Below are 15,985 nucleotides of genomic sequence, written 5' to 3' on the forward strand. Positions count from 1 at the left end.
TCTGACCGCAGACTGGATACATCTCGGAAGGGCTAGCTCGGAATAACATCTCTGGGCGCAAATTGGATGACATCTCGGGGAGGCACACTGCCGTGGGTTCTCAGAAAACGGCTCCTTGAGCACAAGAAATGACAACATCACAGAACGCAAGTATGGCGAAGCTCGCGGCTCTCCAACGGGAGATTGAGAGACCAGTGTTGGACTGTAGAACTGCTTTGAAATTCATATGAGCTGTTCGCACTAAAGTAAAAAGCACCATCACTTCATGCGGATACCCCTTTGGCGCCAGCGGCAAGGCTGGAGCCGAACAACAACACCCTGATAACGACTGTGTTTAGTCTGTTCCTTCCCATTTCATGCAAGGCCACCTGGGTTGGCTGGAAGACTGTATACTTAGCCTGGCGGAGCGAAGGACACTGTCTCAGCTGAACACATACACTGATATGCACACACTGATCCCCCATCCCTTTCCAAATGCCTTCGATGCTTGTGCCCTACCGGGGAAGATGGCAGTCGACTGGACCAGCGCAGACATGCTGCAGGACCGGATGCTCTGTCTACACCAGCTCTCTCTTACCCTTTACCCGCCCCTGTTGCTTGTCTTGTGTTTCTATGGTGTATTGATAGTCATGTGCTTTTTGTGCTGAGGTGTTTTTTCTGTTATCAAACTGCTGTCCCACTAGGAGCTCAGTCTGAGTGGAGTTTTTTTTCTCCTCCTCTTACCTCATGTTATGTATTTTCGTTGTTTTTTTTTCCTATCAGCCTACCTTTCTGACATGTCTCCCCATTGTGATGTTTGTGTAAAGTTGGTCAGAAGGTTCCTTTGTAAGTGCGCATGCGCCATTAGCGTGCTGCCTGCTGTAACCCTACTTTCCTTCGGGATTAATAAAGTATTCTGATTCTGATTAATGAGACAGTAGCAATGGATCTACATGAGCTGGAGCCCAATGTGTGGTACCTTCACATCATCGACCACTTCACACGCTTCAGAGCCGGCAGCATCGTAAAGACAAAGGAAGCTGCAGAGATCATCAACTCCTTCATTCACACCTGGATAAGCATTCACGGTGCCCCCAGACGGCTCTGCACAGACAACGGCGGAGAGTTAAACAACACAGAGATTCGGGACATGGCTGAAAACTTCAACACTGAGGTAAAAACAACGGGTATAGTCCCTGGAGCAACGGACTACTGGAGAGACATAACATGACACTTACAGAAATCCTCCTGAAGGTAAAAAAGGAACGAGGATGTGACTGGCACACTGTGTTAGACTGGGCCCTTATGGCCAAAAACAGTATGCTTAATGTACATGGTTATAGTCCACATCAACTTGTGTTTGGCCAAAACACCAACCTTCCTTCTGTGTTGATGGATAAGCCACCTGCCTTAGAGGGCACAACTGTAAGTGCAAGAGTAGCTGAACATATATCAGCATTACATGCTTCCAGGAAAGCATTTACTGAGGCAGAATCTTCAGAAAGGATCAGGAGAGCATACGCAAGCAACTTAGGCCTACAGATGACAAATATGAGGCAGGAGATAAAGTATACTACAAACGAGTCGACTGTACAGAGTGGAAGGGTCCAGGTGTAGTTATTGGGCAGGATGGAACTGTTGTATTTGTAAGACATGGGGGGACTCTTGTAAGAGTGCACCAGTCAAGGTTGAGTAAAGTGGATGCACAGAGTGGAGATAAACAAATACCACACAGTACTACTGATGATGACAACAAAGACGCAGTTGAAAATGATGACACTGACATACCCGATGGTGAATAGAGTATTAGTGAGGAAGAAGACATCATTATTGACAGAGAAACTAACACTACAGAAAACATGTCTGTCACACAAGCTGCAAATGAGCCCTCTACACCCACTGATCATGTCTCCTCTGCAAATGTAAAGTTAAGGGCAGGACAGCTGATCACTTTTACAAACAGAGACAACAGTGTTCAACACACAGCCAGAGTGCTAGGCAGAGCGGGAAAAGCAAAAGGGCAATACAAAAACTGGTACAATGTGCAATATCTTGAGCGTGATGGTAGTGAAGGTGAAAAGACAGCTGTAGACATGTCACTTGTTGATGGTCTTTGCACTGAAGCTGAAAACAGAGATGCAGATGTACTCATAACAAAAGATATTTCCTTTGATTCTGCTAAGCAGCAGGAGATTGAGAGCTGGCAAAGTAATGATGTGTTTGATGAAGTGAAAGACCTGGGTCAAAAGTGTGTGTCTACTAGATGGGTCTGTACACTCAAAGAAACTACTAATGGTGTCCCAAAGGCTTGACTTGTGGCACGGGGGTTTGAAGAGGTAAATATTAAAGAACTACAGACAGACTCTCCAACATGTGCGTCTGAGTCCCTCAGACTGGTGCTAGCTGTGATATGTCAAAACAAGTAGAGAGTAAATTCAATGGACATTAAATCTGCCTTCTTGCAGGGAATGGAACTGTCAAGAGACAGTTTATCTTCGTCCCGCACCTGAAGCTGGCAAGGACAATGTTCTATGGAAACTGAAAAAGTGTGTTTATGGACTTGCAGATGCTTCACTTTATTGGTACAATAAGGTCAAAGACATTATGCTCAAAACTGGTGGTAAAAGATCACAGGTTGATCCTGCAGTGTTCTCTTGGCAGAATGAACAATCTGAGATTACAGGAGTGCTTGCATGTCACGTTGATGATTTCCTTTGGGTTAGTTCAAGTCACTTTGCGACTCATATCATTCCTGTACTGAAATCTACCTTCCTTGTGGGCCGTGAAGAACATGACAGCTTTTCTTATGTTGGTATGGACATTTGTACAGTTAATGATGTAATCGAGGTGCATCAACAACTTTACATTGACAACCTACAACCGGTTCAGTTACAAGCAGCACAGGCTGTGCAGAGGGATGCTTCCAAGTGAAACGGAATGTGAGCAACTCAGGTCAAAAATAGGACAGATCTTGTGGGTTGCCAAATAAACGAGGCCTGATGTGATGTTTGACACATGCAGCCTTGGATCTAATATCAAAGATGCAACTGTACAGTTTATTCATGAAGTGAACAAAGTTGTCCGTAAACTTAAGGCAGAGAAAGTACTCTTAAGTTTCAGCACTTGGGTAACAGTGAGGATTTGGCATTGGTTGTTTTCAGTGATGCTTCATTTGGCAACCTTCCTGATGGCGGTACTCAAGGAGGGGCATTAATCGTCCTTATGGGTAAAGGAGGAAAGTTTTGTCCTGTCTTTTGGCAGTCCAAAAAAATCAGGCGTGTGGTCAGAAGTACATTGGCAGGAGAAACTCTTGCCATGTCAGATGGAATAGACAGTGCTGTCTTCCTGGCAACACTTTTTTCTGAGCTTACAACTGGTAACACTGGTCTGAACGCTCTTCCTTTGATCTGTGTGACTGACAATCATTCCTTGTTTGATGCACTCAAGTCTACTAAGCAGGTTACAGAAAAGAGACTGAGGCTAGAAATGAGCAGCATTAAAGAGCTCATACAAGCCAAGAAAATCAGACAGGTTTGTTAGTCAGATTCAAAATCCCAACTTTTTGATTGTCTGACAAAAAAGGGAGTTTCACCTTTAACCTTTTTTGTTTATATAAATATATACATATATGTATACAAATGTTTACAGGGGTGTGGTTATACTTTTATTTTGTTAACTTGTTATTTTCTGTTGCCCGCGGTGTGTTGTTGTGGGGATGAAAAAATGGCGTGACAAATAAAGCGCTTGGAATGAGACTACGACGTCGTGTCTTTTGAGTTAACAGCTCACACTCACTACGAGGTCACTTGTTTACTGAATATTAACATTAAAGCTTTATTCTGATGTTGGCATACACTAGCTTTGGTTAAACCAAGTATCTGATCATCTTTTTTTTTGTCCTCAAATCTGTGGGCAATATAGATGTGATTTGTTTTGTTGTGGTGTTATTCAGTAAACTCCAACCACTGAGTGAATGCTTATTCCCCAGAGGTCCTGCAAGAATGTACACCCTATTGCTAATTAAGATAAGATAAGAAGTTTATTATTCCAGGGAAATTCTTTTACATGCTCAGTGCAATAACAAATAGAAACAGTAACAGAAACAGGAACACGCTGTGTTTAGTTACAAACAGCAAGAACAGCAAAAATAAGCTATAAAAACTTTAATCAAATTTTAAAAAATATATAAATTATATTTTTGGATTATGAGTTTTTTTTAATATAAATGAAAACCACTTAATATATTTGACATCTTTCTGACAGTTGGTTGTTTTGTCTGTTGGTTTACACGAAGAACATTTTAAGTTTAAAATCCTATAAAGGCCTTTGTCCTTCCTGCCCTAGTGGATTTTCTCAAAGTGCATCATTTTCCCTCCTTGATTTGCAACAGTGGTTGCTAATTTTCCGATAGTTAAAACATAAACAGAAGTATGTTCAAAGTTGTACTCCATAAAATTCAAAGATACAAATAAACACCCCCCTCAAACATACAATACTAATACACTACCTACTGGTACAATAAGATACTTTATTTTCTCAGATTGTAGTTTCACACATAAAAACTTTCAGGGCATCTGAGATATTATTTAACTTTTTATATAAAAATATTTTTTATTGCACAGCTTATCTCAGCATTTTTATAATGGGCATGAATGAACAGAATGGTCAAATCTGGTATTTGAGCCATTGTTGTCATTTAAATTCTACCAAAGGAAAGTCATGTTTAAGCATGCACGGTTTTTCTCATCACTGCTAAGCAATCCATTCCAGTTCTCATCTTTTTCACTAAAATCAATTATGTCTTAAATTTTTACAGCAAAGTAAGCCACAGTCAAGTCTTTTATCATTCATACTGCATTTTCCATACAGAAATCTGCACTGAATCTAAATCCATCCAACTTAGAATATATTTCTACTAATGATCAGCTTAGAGTGAGTGCAGAAATCCTGCAAAGCATATTTTCCTAAATTCACCTGGTGTGGTCTGGATTGTTGTCGAATCTAGAGCTTATTCGTGTCCAGGCCATCTGACATTACTAATAGGGAATTGTTCTTATGGTGTTTCATGGTACGCTTCTCACGAAGATGCCTGATGGTTTTGATGATGCATCATTTGTCGTCAACAATAATTTCCAAAGTCAATGACATTGTTGTTAATTAGTACTACGGAATAAAGTTTATTCAATGCATGCTAGAAACATGCTAGATCTCTGATCACTGATCGCAAAAGCAGTTATTTATGGTTTAGATAAATTAATTGTGGTTTAAATAAATGAATTAAAATAATGCCGGAAGTGTAGGAAAATGTGCAAATTGGTTGTTATCAGAATTTTACAATGGGACCATTTCTAAACTTGCCCGAGCATGCGGAAGTGTCAAATAACGTGAGAGTAGAGCTGGGCGATATGAGATTTTTTCATATCACGATATGTTTTTTCATTTCAGGCGATAACGATATCTATCACCATATAAGCCAAATAACTATATTTGTAAGAATTAAATGTGCCGTTGCTCACAAGTAAAATGTGAAATAATCAGCAGCTTGTTTTTATTTAAATATTTATTTCCCATAATAAGTTCAACAGGGTAGATGTACTTAAGGAACATGAGACTTTTTCAGATAAATAAAGGCAAATATTGCAAACTACACAAAAGGCAGCCGCTAAAGCGTTTAAGTTTCAAAATAGAACAAACGAAACAGACTACTAAATTGTCAATTCCACTTAGAAACAAAATATTAATTCTAAAAATAAATCTTAGTTTGTTTTACAGAATAACAGACAAAACTGACTAACTTTTGTCAATATCAAATAAACTGAGAACTAAAAGGAAATTCTCAATCTCTCCTTGTTGTATAGCTGAGCTTTTCAAACAGTTTTAACAGTTACTTTAGTCTGACAAAAGCCGAATGACGAATTAGCGCTTCCAGTCAGAGACTGAGGCTACGTCCACACGTACACGGGTATTTTTGAAAACGGAGATTTTCCGTTTTCGTTTTAAAAAATAATCCCGTCCACACACAAAGGCAGAAATGAAGAAAAACGCTGCTATGAACATGCCAAAGCAGCAGGTGGCGCTAGATTCCTAACCGTGCAGAAATGTTGGCCAATCAGAAGTCTAGAAGCCTCGGTGGGAAAAAGTAAACAAAGCTGCGGCATAGAAGCAGAACCGAGTCGTATGTGTGGACGGACAGTAACTGTGTGTATATGTAAGCATTTAAACACTGCAGAGAGTAGAATTAACAGTAACAGTATTGTAGAAATTCATTTCACTGAAACAATAACGTGGCGCACAGTGTGACGCATGCACCAGTTTATTGTATTTCCAGACTTGCTTTCGGCACAATTTACAGTGCACGCTACTCTGTTTTTTGTCAGACTTGAAATAGCCGAAATACCTTCACACTACGGAACTTCTATGGCTCTTCCGTTCGACAATCTCTCCGGCATTGGAACCGTCATCTGTTTTCTCTTCGGTCACGCTCGGTTGATTTTTCTAGTCGGCACACTCATTTCCTCCATTACCCGCTGGCTGCTTCCCAAACAAACACACGTGCGGCTTGGCACTTGTGCTGTACGTAACAAGTCACGCGACGTGACGCTGCGGCTGTGATTGGTTCGGCTCTGCGCTACTTAGTTTGGATTGGCTGACCTTTTTTTTATTTTATTTTATTTTATTTTTTTTATTTTAAGAGGACAAGAGCGGCGAGGTCTATCACGATAGCTTAATTTCTCTATCGAGTAAAAGTTATATCGCGATACATATCGTTATCGTTCTATCGCCCAGCTCTACGTGAGAGATTAATAAATCGGGCCTTTCCAGATTTCTGTTGCAACAATGAGTCCTCCACACATGTAGGAATGTAGATGTCTTACCATTGTATTGACAGTAATTTTACTTTTTTTTTTTTTTTTTTTACCAAAGCAAAAAATAGTTCAGATTTAAGTGTGGAGCTCTTGAACTTTAGAAAGTGAAGGATATAAAAAAAATACAACAACAGCAATAGAATAATATTAAACACAAAGTGAACCCGTCTTCCTTCATTAAATAGGTTCTTTTAGATGTTAAGGAGGAATAGACTTAACCAGGCTGGCGGAGAATGAAGACAACCGGACACCTGCTGCAGATGGGGAATCAGTGAACTTTTATTGAGACAGAGACAACCTCTCAAAACAGCTCACATCAAAAGATTCCAAATATTTGCTGTGAGGATGGGTATATATTCTCTAAAACTTACAGGAGGGGGTTGTGAGGAAAGTGCTGCATTAGCAGAAAAACAACTCCATAAAAGGAAATCGGCCTTGGGTGTTCTAGTCTCTTCGCTTGCAGATATCTTTCGCCTGCAGGATGAGGCGATCGCTTCTTATCGCTCTCAAGGCCAAAGTCGTGAGCACACATTTTTATTACACAGTTGCACAGTAACTTTAAAGCTGAACAATATTTAAAGCTGAATAATGTTTGATCAGATTATATTTTCTTCAAATCCCCCTTTTGACCCATCTTAAATGGGTCAACACACAAAAATAAGTAACATTCAAAGGAACACAGAGACGTGTCGAAGCCTGGCTCGAAAAACTCCTCGGGTCTTATCATTTGTCTTTATCTGTCATTGCAGATGAGGAGAAAAGAGTCCAGGCACCACCCTGCCCAGGGGTCGGCTGCAAGCAGTCTCGGTTCCCGATGAAAGCAGTAACAGCTGTCCTGCACACAAGGGTACAACGAGTTAGTGCAACCAGGGTAGTGACACAAAATTAACAGTTCCTGTAACTCAGCAACCAAAAAGCATAAGTAATGATAAAAATGTGGAGAGTACAGAGTATACTATAATAATGAGAGATATAAACGTGAAAATGTGAAAAAATAAATCAACCGTAAAATAAACTCAGAACGGTAACTGCTAAGGACATTCAAAAGTGAATATGGTAAAACTGGAGAGGAAGTAGTGGGCAAGACCCTACGGGCTACATTTGTCAGATTGGGACTGTCAGAAGGGGGCCAAGCTTTTGAACTTTAAGGTGTCAGAAGTGTCGGGGGCCCTTCACAGATCAGGATTATGCCAATGGGAATGAGACCCAGGGCCAGGAAGCAAACAAAGACGCAACATCTTTGCCTGCCTGTCATTTCAGGGGGAAAGGGCCAAGACATGTTTACTTAGCTTGGATGTCGTCTAATAGAGGATGATGGGGCACAGAAAGGTGGTCCAGTTCCCCCCACCTCGCCAAGGGCGTGTTCTAGGAGTTAAAGAGCAACAACCTGCAATCTGTACCAAAAAATCTTCATAGTCCCACCGGAAAATCATAAGAGTAATAAACGATTCAGCTCAACAGACAAGTATCATGTTCAGGTTTCTCCAATCATTAAATCACTATTATTGCCACAATTTGCTTTATTCACCCTTTGGGCAATGAGAGAGAGAGACCCTAATGGCCAGTTAGTGGGCTCTAGGTCAAACTGTCCCCAAATTTGTTATCTGTTATTATTACTTGTTGTCATGTCACTTGTCTGTTTTCTACTGCACCCCTCTCACCAAAGCAAAGCAAACATTAGCAGCACATTGACCGTAGTCAGACATCCTCATTCCATAGGTGCTATAAAACATTTCCTGTAAAAGAATCACAGTTTTCAAGACAGGGTGTGTCTCCCCCAACACTCTCACCAGAATACAGTGTAATAGCATCCCCAACTCCTAACCCATAAACACCGTTTCTTCACACATCCGCCCAGAAATCCTGTAATAGAAAAACATTAAAACTGTAACCCTGTAGGGAAGAAAATGTAAATGGTAAGATTCACAAACAAAAATCAGTAAACATAAAACAAAATAAAATGAAAAATAACAAAAACAAAATGCAGACGCCCGGGTCTTAGGACTTGTCACTGAATATTCTTCCCATCAATAAAAGTACCAACCTAAACCTACACAGAGTCAAATCAACACCACCTCAACCTTTTCATATTCATAAACCTATATGTTTTGCGTTCGTGAAACAAAATTGAACCATTAAGTAAGTTGAGCTCTTGAAATGTTTTAATTCTCTTAATTCTGCCAGTTTATTTCAACACTTATTCAATGACTTTTATTCAACTGCTACTTGGCCACTCGACTTTTACCTGTTCAAATTGCCTAGGGTTCAACAAAGTCTAGATCCCCGTTATCATGAAACTTGAACGGTGTACGATGATTTACTTACAGTAATTTAGAATCATCACTCAACCTAGCTCTACTACTGGCACTGCGTGACTTTTCTCACACTGGAAACCAGAATTTAGCACAGAACTTTAATGCCTCAGGCAATCGCGTTCAAGGGCTGCCCCCCTTCTCTTCTTCTTTGTCCGTGTGTTCCTCCTTTATTAAATCTCCATCACAATGACGTGGCGCTCTGAAATAAAACTCACACTGTTAATTCCTCGTTTTCACTCTGCACCACTGCTCAGAGTGTTTTCTTTTCTTTTTAGTGTAGAGTAAACAATTAAGTCGAGGCCTTAAGCCCCAGATATCTCGCACGGGCATCATTTTCATAACCAAACCGCTCCGGACTCTGCTCCCCAGACCACACAAATGCCCTCTGGGCTTATTATTATAGCAAATTCTGTATTTGACTTTGTTGTGTGCAGCATTGAGCCTTTGTCAGTAAAGCATTCTTCATTGCAGCAGCTGGAGCATTGTGTGTCACTTCTTAGTAAATTAAATCAACATTTTGATTTTAGTGCATGGGTATGTATCAGTTTTTACTCCCTCAACAAGTGCATAAGTGTTCATGTGTGTGTTTCCCTTCATTCTAAGTAGGCGCATGCAGAAGTGTGTGTTCGTGTGTTGGTATATGTTTGTGTTCATCACCTTCCTGTTCTGTAGTTTAGGTAAACCAGCGGCCTGACGCATGGCCTAGGGTCCTCCCCTCCTCTTTGGGTCTGTTTCTGTTGTCCTTACTTTGCTCCACGGCCTTCTGCAGCTCTGCTGTTCGGCTCTTCTCAGAGGTCAGCATCCTTCTGCTCACCGTCCCTTTTCCTCCGGGCTTAATGCGCGTCTCGTCACAGCTCTGTCAGCTGACGCAGCCTGGGAATTTCCCCCGTGTAGTGAAACGGGCTTTAGGTTTAGTGCTCTCCGTCTCTGCTGCATGAGATCACTCTTTTGCAGCACTGTTGACATCCTCAAGTTGTTGTTGTGAGTCCAGCTGCTGTGGCCTTCAGGGGTCAAAGGGTCAAAGATGGTCGCGGAGAGGGCAACGATGGTAGAGGGGAGGGTAGGAGTCCAGGTCAGCTTCGGCTCTCAGAAAAAACAAAAACAAAACAAAACAGGCGAACAGGAAAATGATGTTGTGTTGGCTGTGCTGTGTTGGCTGTGTTATCCCGAGAGGGGAGAAACAACGAGATCTCGTCTCCCCCCTTTTTTGTTTTTGTTTTTTTTTTTTTTTTTTTTCACCATATAATCAACTCATAACCCCTCAAGTTGACAGGACAACACAGGTACGTGCTAAAATTCTTAAGATCCTGTTTAGAAACCTAAAAAGGAATTTCCTATCATTCAGTAGTCATTTGTCTTAAACAATCAACAAAAACATGTCCCAAGTCGACCCTTTTAACCACTAAATTTGTCGTGTCCTCACTTAATCCTCAGACCAGTGTCTTTGTCTTTTGACGTTACGTTGTTGTCCTGCAACCCAAAGCGTTTAATTGTCAGTAATGTATAAACTATATCATTTAAAAACAGGTGTATGTTAAGTGTCGCTACTTTAACCTTGCATGTACGTGCACATGTATGTAAGCTGTTTCTTCATTGCATGTATGGGTGCGTCTGTATATGGGTTACTTTAACTGTTTCTCAAACGAGGCATTTCTCTAACACGCACATGTGTCTGTTCCTCACCCTTCTCATATCTTTCTCTGGTTGTGTGTGGTTTTATTTGTTTCAGTGATTTACCAGGAACATCTTTTCCTTTTCTCCATGTCTTCCGCCAGAGGTTAACACCGGTGAGATTCAGGGACACAGCACCCAGAGCAGTTCAGCAAGAAAAACCCGCCTCAAACTACATTCTCTCTTTTTTGTTTTACCGGGAGGGGTGAGGACAACTCTGGTGTCCAGCCGTGAATTTTAGCCAAAGCTTGGCCTGTCTTCTGCTGCCGTACTCAGGCTTCCAGGTTAAGAAAAAACACCTGTATGAAGACACTAAACATACATTTAGTATTTGTATAAACATAACTGCCTAAATCATTGAACTCTTGAGGAGGGTGTATTTCAGAATCAGAATCAAAATCAAAAACTTTATTGTCATTGTCATGAGACCGACGACATTAAGAATGGTCCCCGATCATTGCATCATCCCTAGTAATATCAAATATAAAAAACAATAAAATTCAATCAATAAAATAGATAGAATACTTAAAATACTAAGTATTCCCAACGTCGTGCTTCAGACCGTGCATAGATTAACACAAGAGTGGCATGGTGGACATTTTTGTAGTATTCAGATGTGTTATTGCAGTTGGATAACAGCTGTGTTTGAGTCTATTAGTCCTTGCTCTGATTGCCCTGTACCGTCTGCCTTAGGGCAACAGTTCGAACAGGGAGTGGCCAGGATGTGAGGTGTCTTTTATGATGTTTTGGGCCTTTTTAAAACAGCGGGCGTTGTTTGACTCTTTACTAACTTTAAAACCCCACCATAACAATTTCTCACTGACAAACTTCTATGCATCCATTTAAACATGCGAAGCCAGCACAAAATCACACACATACCCCTACAGCAAAGCTTTAACATAACCACAATGCAACTCCTCCCTTAAACGGGAGAAATCACCCTGAATCAACCAACTCTATATAAAACGTCAAACAAAGATAAACCACAAACATTTCTACACTTCTGTGTCTTCCACGCAGCACAATAGGCAGAAAAACACCGATTACTCACAGTCTACAACAAAAGAAAAACCTGCTCTTTTCACAACTCTCATAGCTAAAGTCAAAACTCTTACCCAGTGCCTCTGAAATAATAAAAAATCACCAAATACTCGATTACTCTTTTCACTCGCTCCCTCTCACCCCCTTCTTCCTCATACAGCATACACGCTCGCTCCCGCGGACCCGCTCGGCCCCGCGGGCTCACTCGGCCCCCACCTTTTTTCTCTCACAGAGACAGAGAGAGACCCTTTTCCTTTTTTTTTTTTTTTTTTTACTTCGGTCTATCTGCACAGAGTTTACCTCATCTCTTTCCTTCTATGGGCATGCACACTTCCTGTCTCACACACACAGCCCCTCTCTCAGAGAGAGCAGAAAAGAGTTTTTCCTTTTTTCAACACTCAGGAGTGATTCAACAGACAGTTTATACCACTATTTTACACTTTATTTACACACACCGGTAATTTATGTTCTATTTACACACGGGCCCGCATGGACATATGCCAGAAGAGGTTACCCCTAACTTTTTGACTAATTTAAAAGCACCTATAGCCCAGGCCTAGCCTTGCTGATCAATACACACCTCGGGAACGCCCTCCCGATAGCGCTCGAATTCCTAAGAAAACACCATATGCCAGAACAACTTTATCTCACTTCTCTATTTCTCTGCTGGTGTTGCTAAATTTTTGACTAATTTAAAAGCATCTTTCAGCTGTTTTCCTCAATGACTCTTTCTGCTTTTTTGCTTCTTTAGGCTGGTGTGTGGAGTTGATAACTGTCTCAACACATGTTAATTGTTCTCCCAATGTGCTAAGAATAACACCGGGACCCCAACCATCATCATTAGTTTCTCGATCTAATTCTCCATCCATTTTACTGTCAATGGAGGAGTGTTCTTTTATTGATTTTAAAGGAGAATTTGGGCCAGCTGGGTTTCTGCCTCTGTTAGGCACTAATCAGCTGGGGCGCTGCTTTAAAGGTGAGTCAGCACTGAAATATCCCTTCAGGTGTTACCAAGCTTCTACCAAACCGGAGTCTGGCGGGTAACCTTGCCTAGAGCTTCCTGATAGGGGTGCTAGTTGGTTGTCACCTTGTTCACACGTCTCATTCACACTTCATACATTACCTGCAGTCACTCATTACCCTCCTTATGTATGTAATAAATGTGTAAAAAAATTCTATGTGTGGTGTATTATTTTAACCAAAAGAGGAACCTAGTTCCTTTAATTGTGTAATCTGTGAACAACGGAGAACCAAACTGTCCTGCCCAGTGTTCCACAGCAAGCATTCAGCGTGTATTTATGTGTGTCCAATATCAAACAGAACATCAAAACATTTAAAACACTAAAATCATCGGGGTTTTAAGAAGAGATCCGTTTTCTCCTATTGATCAAAGGGACCCGTCCTTTGGACTCCAACCAGTACTTCTCTTTTTTAAGTTTTAGAGGATCTTTTCTAATAAAGTCCTCTGGGCCTTCCTAACCCTTCTGTAGTTTAGAGAATATTACTAAAAAATATTCTCAAGGCCTTTAACCTTTTAATTTGTTTAGAAAGGCGTTACTAATAAACCCTTTCAAGGTCCCAGACCTGCACTGAGGTATTTATCCGACACCGGAGAGCAAACCCGTCGGCTGCAACCGTGGTCAGACCTCAGTTCACTCTTATCTTTATTCACTTATTCACTTATTTCTTATTCACTTATCTCTTATTCACTTGTCTGATTCTCAACAAGCCTTAAGTAAGCCAGACAATTTTGGTTATGAATTACTAGGAGTTTGGACACTAAGTATTTTTATAATGTTCAATATAGCAGAAATAAAAGGTCTGCTTACCTTGTTTTTTGTGTGTACACAGCTTTTGTCCAAACTCCGTTCACTCAGACCACGGCCGATGTCCTCCCTCCCGTTCCAGTTTGACCTGGAGCGGATCCTGTTCGTGACGCCAATTGAAGGATATAAAAAAAATACAACAACAGCAATAGAATAATATTAAACACAAAGTGAACCCGTCTTCCTTCATTAAATAGGTTCTTTTAGATGTTAAGGAGGAATAGACTTAACCAGGCTGGCGGAGAATGAAGACAACCGGACACCTGCTGCAGATGGGGAATCAGTGAACTTTTATTGAGACAGAGACAACCTCTCAAAACAGCTCACATCAAAAGATTCCAAATATTTGCTGTGAGGATGGGTATATATTCTCTAAAACTTACAGGAGGGGGTTGTGAGGAAAGTGCTGCATTAGCAGAAAAACAACTCCATAAAAGGAAATCGGCCTTGGGTGTTCTAGTCTCTTCGCTTGCAGATATCTTTCGCCTGCAGGATGAGGCGATCGCTTCTTATCGCTCTCAAGGCCAAAGTCGTGAGCACACATTTTTATTACACAGTTGCACAGTAACTTTAAAGCTGAACAATATTTAAAGCTGAATAATGTTTGATCAGATTATATTTTCTTCAAAAGTGGAAAATACAGAGCAGCCTTGGCAGAAGTTTAACACATCCTTTTTTTGTTTTGTTTTTTTTAAACCTGATAAATATGACGCTGTTCCCTAAAACTACAGTGGTTTAGCTATTCATTTGGATTTTTCTTTTATTATTATTTTTTTTTTTTTTTCATGTAGGACATGTAAAGACAAAAGGTTTAAAAACTTGAAGTGGTTGATTTTGTTAATGCCATATTTAGAACATGAAAATGATTTGTCCACTACATTTTATAATGATACCTCAGTGGTACTTTTAGGTTAATCAACAACTGTAGCCAAATGAGCTCAAAGAAATAAGCATCATACTAAACTTTTCTGTGCGTAATGGGACTGTAAATAGATCAAACCAGTATAAGTAAGTAAACATAAATTATACTTAAAAAAATGACTGTCTGAAACCTAAAAGTTTTGAAAATAGCTTTATGTGTGCTTCAGCTATAAAGTTAGTACACTTGTAAAGCTGGATAACAGGCAGACAGTTTGTGTTTACTGATGGAGTAGAAATGAAGCCTGGGACCTCTGACCTTAAATCACCCGCCAAGTCGTCTATTTTCTTGTGTAGTTCACCTGCAGCTGCCATCACAGACGAGTCGATCTTGGCTAGCACATTCTGCTCCGTTTGCTTTATGGCAGCCATGATTGTGTCGAGATCCGGCCCGGCCCCCACCCCCGCGGCCGGATCCGCACCAGGCAAGTCCGAGGCATCAGGCCCCGGCTTCTGCTTGAGCGATTTAGGCATGTCGAACAGCTTTAGACTACAAAATACAACTGATTCGAAAGATTAGGCACTTGTGAGACGGGTTCGCGCCGGGATGTACTAGAAGGGGAGCGGGAAAATTACGCAAATGGTCAATCTAAGCAGAGCTCGCAAAAACACGTCTTCACATGTCGCTGCTCTCTCCCCTCCCCTCGAGGTGTCGATACTTTTGACCAGATGTGCGCTCACTATGGTTGTGGAAGAAAAACCAAGAGATGGCCCCTTTGCGTGTTCTATGGCATGATCAATGCTGATGTGATAAACTCATGGATCATTCACAATGAGAATGCAATGAAAACCAAATGCAGAGGAGGCCTTATATGCAGGCTTTGGCATTGGCACTCATCAAACCATGGGCAGAGCAGAGGCTCCCCTCTTCAAATCTGTCACGTCAACTCAGAGTCCTGATCTGTAGCGTGCTCGACATCCCTACCCCTGGCACTCTTGAAGGTGAGGCACGACCAGTGGCAGCAGAAAGCAGTGGTCCCTTAGTGAGGTGTGCCCCACAGGCTTGGACAGGAAGACGCGATACAGGTGCCATGTCTGCCGTCGACCGGTGTGTCCACGCCATTACTACCCTGTGTGTACTGACTGCATGTAAGGAATAGGTAAGTAAGAGTGGTCCTGGAATTTGCATGTTATCCTTATTTAGTGCAGTGGTTATGAATAACTATCAACAAGTGGTGATTTCCAAGGGAATTCATATGGTAAAAACAAATATTTTAGTCAACTGGTCATTTTTACCCACTCAAAAAATGCCATTTTTTGTTTCTCTCTCCTGCAGCTGTTCGCGTGTCAAGGAGACTGTGCCTTCACCAGGGAAGACTCAAATATCCCAGGAATGGGTGGACCAAAGACCAAGTTTCCAGCATCATTA

The 15,985-nt window shown here is 41.1% G+C and overlaps 1 long non-coding RNA gene across 1 annotated transcript; it reads right to left on the reverse strand.

Moving 5' to 3' along the window:
• Nucleotides 1-7,100: 7,100 nt before the first annotated feature.
• Nucleotides 7,101-14,321, reverse strand: LOC112430295 (uncharacterized). The gene is made up of 2 exons (XR_003022002.2): nt 13,930-14,321; nt 7,101-13,798 (listed from the first exon to the last, which is right to left on the reverse strand). It is a non-coding gene; the product is annotated as an uncharacterized LOC112430295 (long non-coding RNA).
• Nucleotides 14,322-15,985: the final 1,664 nt, after the last annotated feature.

The sequence above is a fragment of the Maylandia zebra genome, linkage group LG12 (assembly GCF_041146795.1).
Source record: "Maylandia zebra isolate NMK-2024a linkage group LG12, Mzebra_GT3a, whole genome shotgun sequence".
NCBI classification, from domain to species: domain Eukaryota; kingdom Metazoa; phylum Chordata; class Actinopteri; order Cichliformes; family Cichlidae; genus Maylandia; species Maylandia zebra.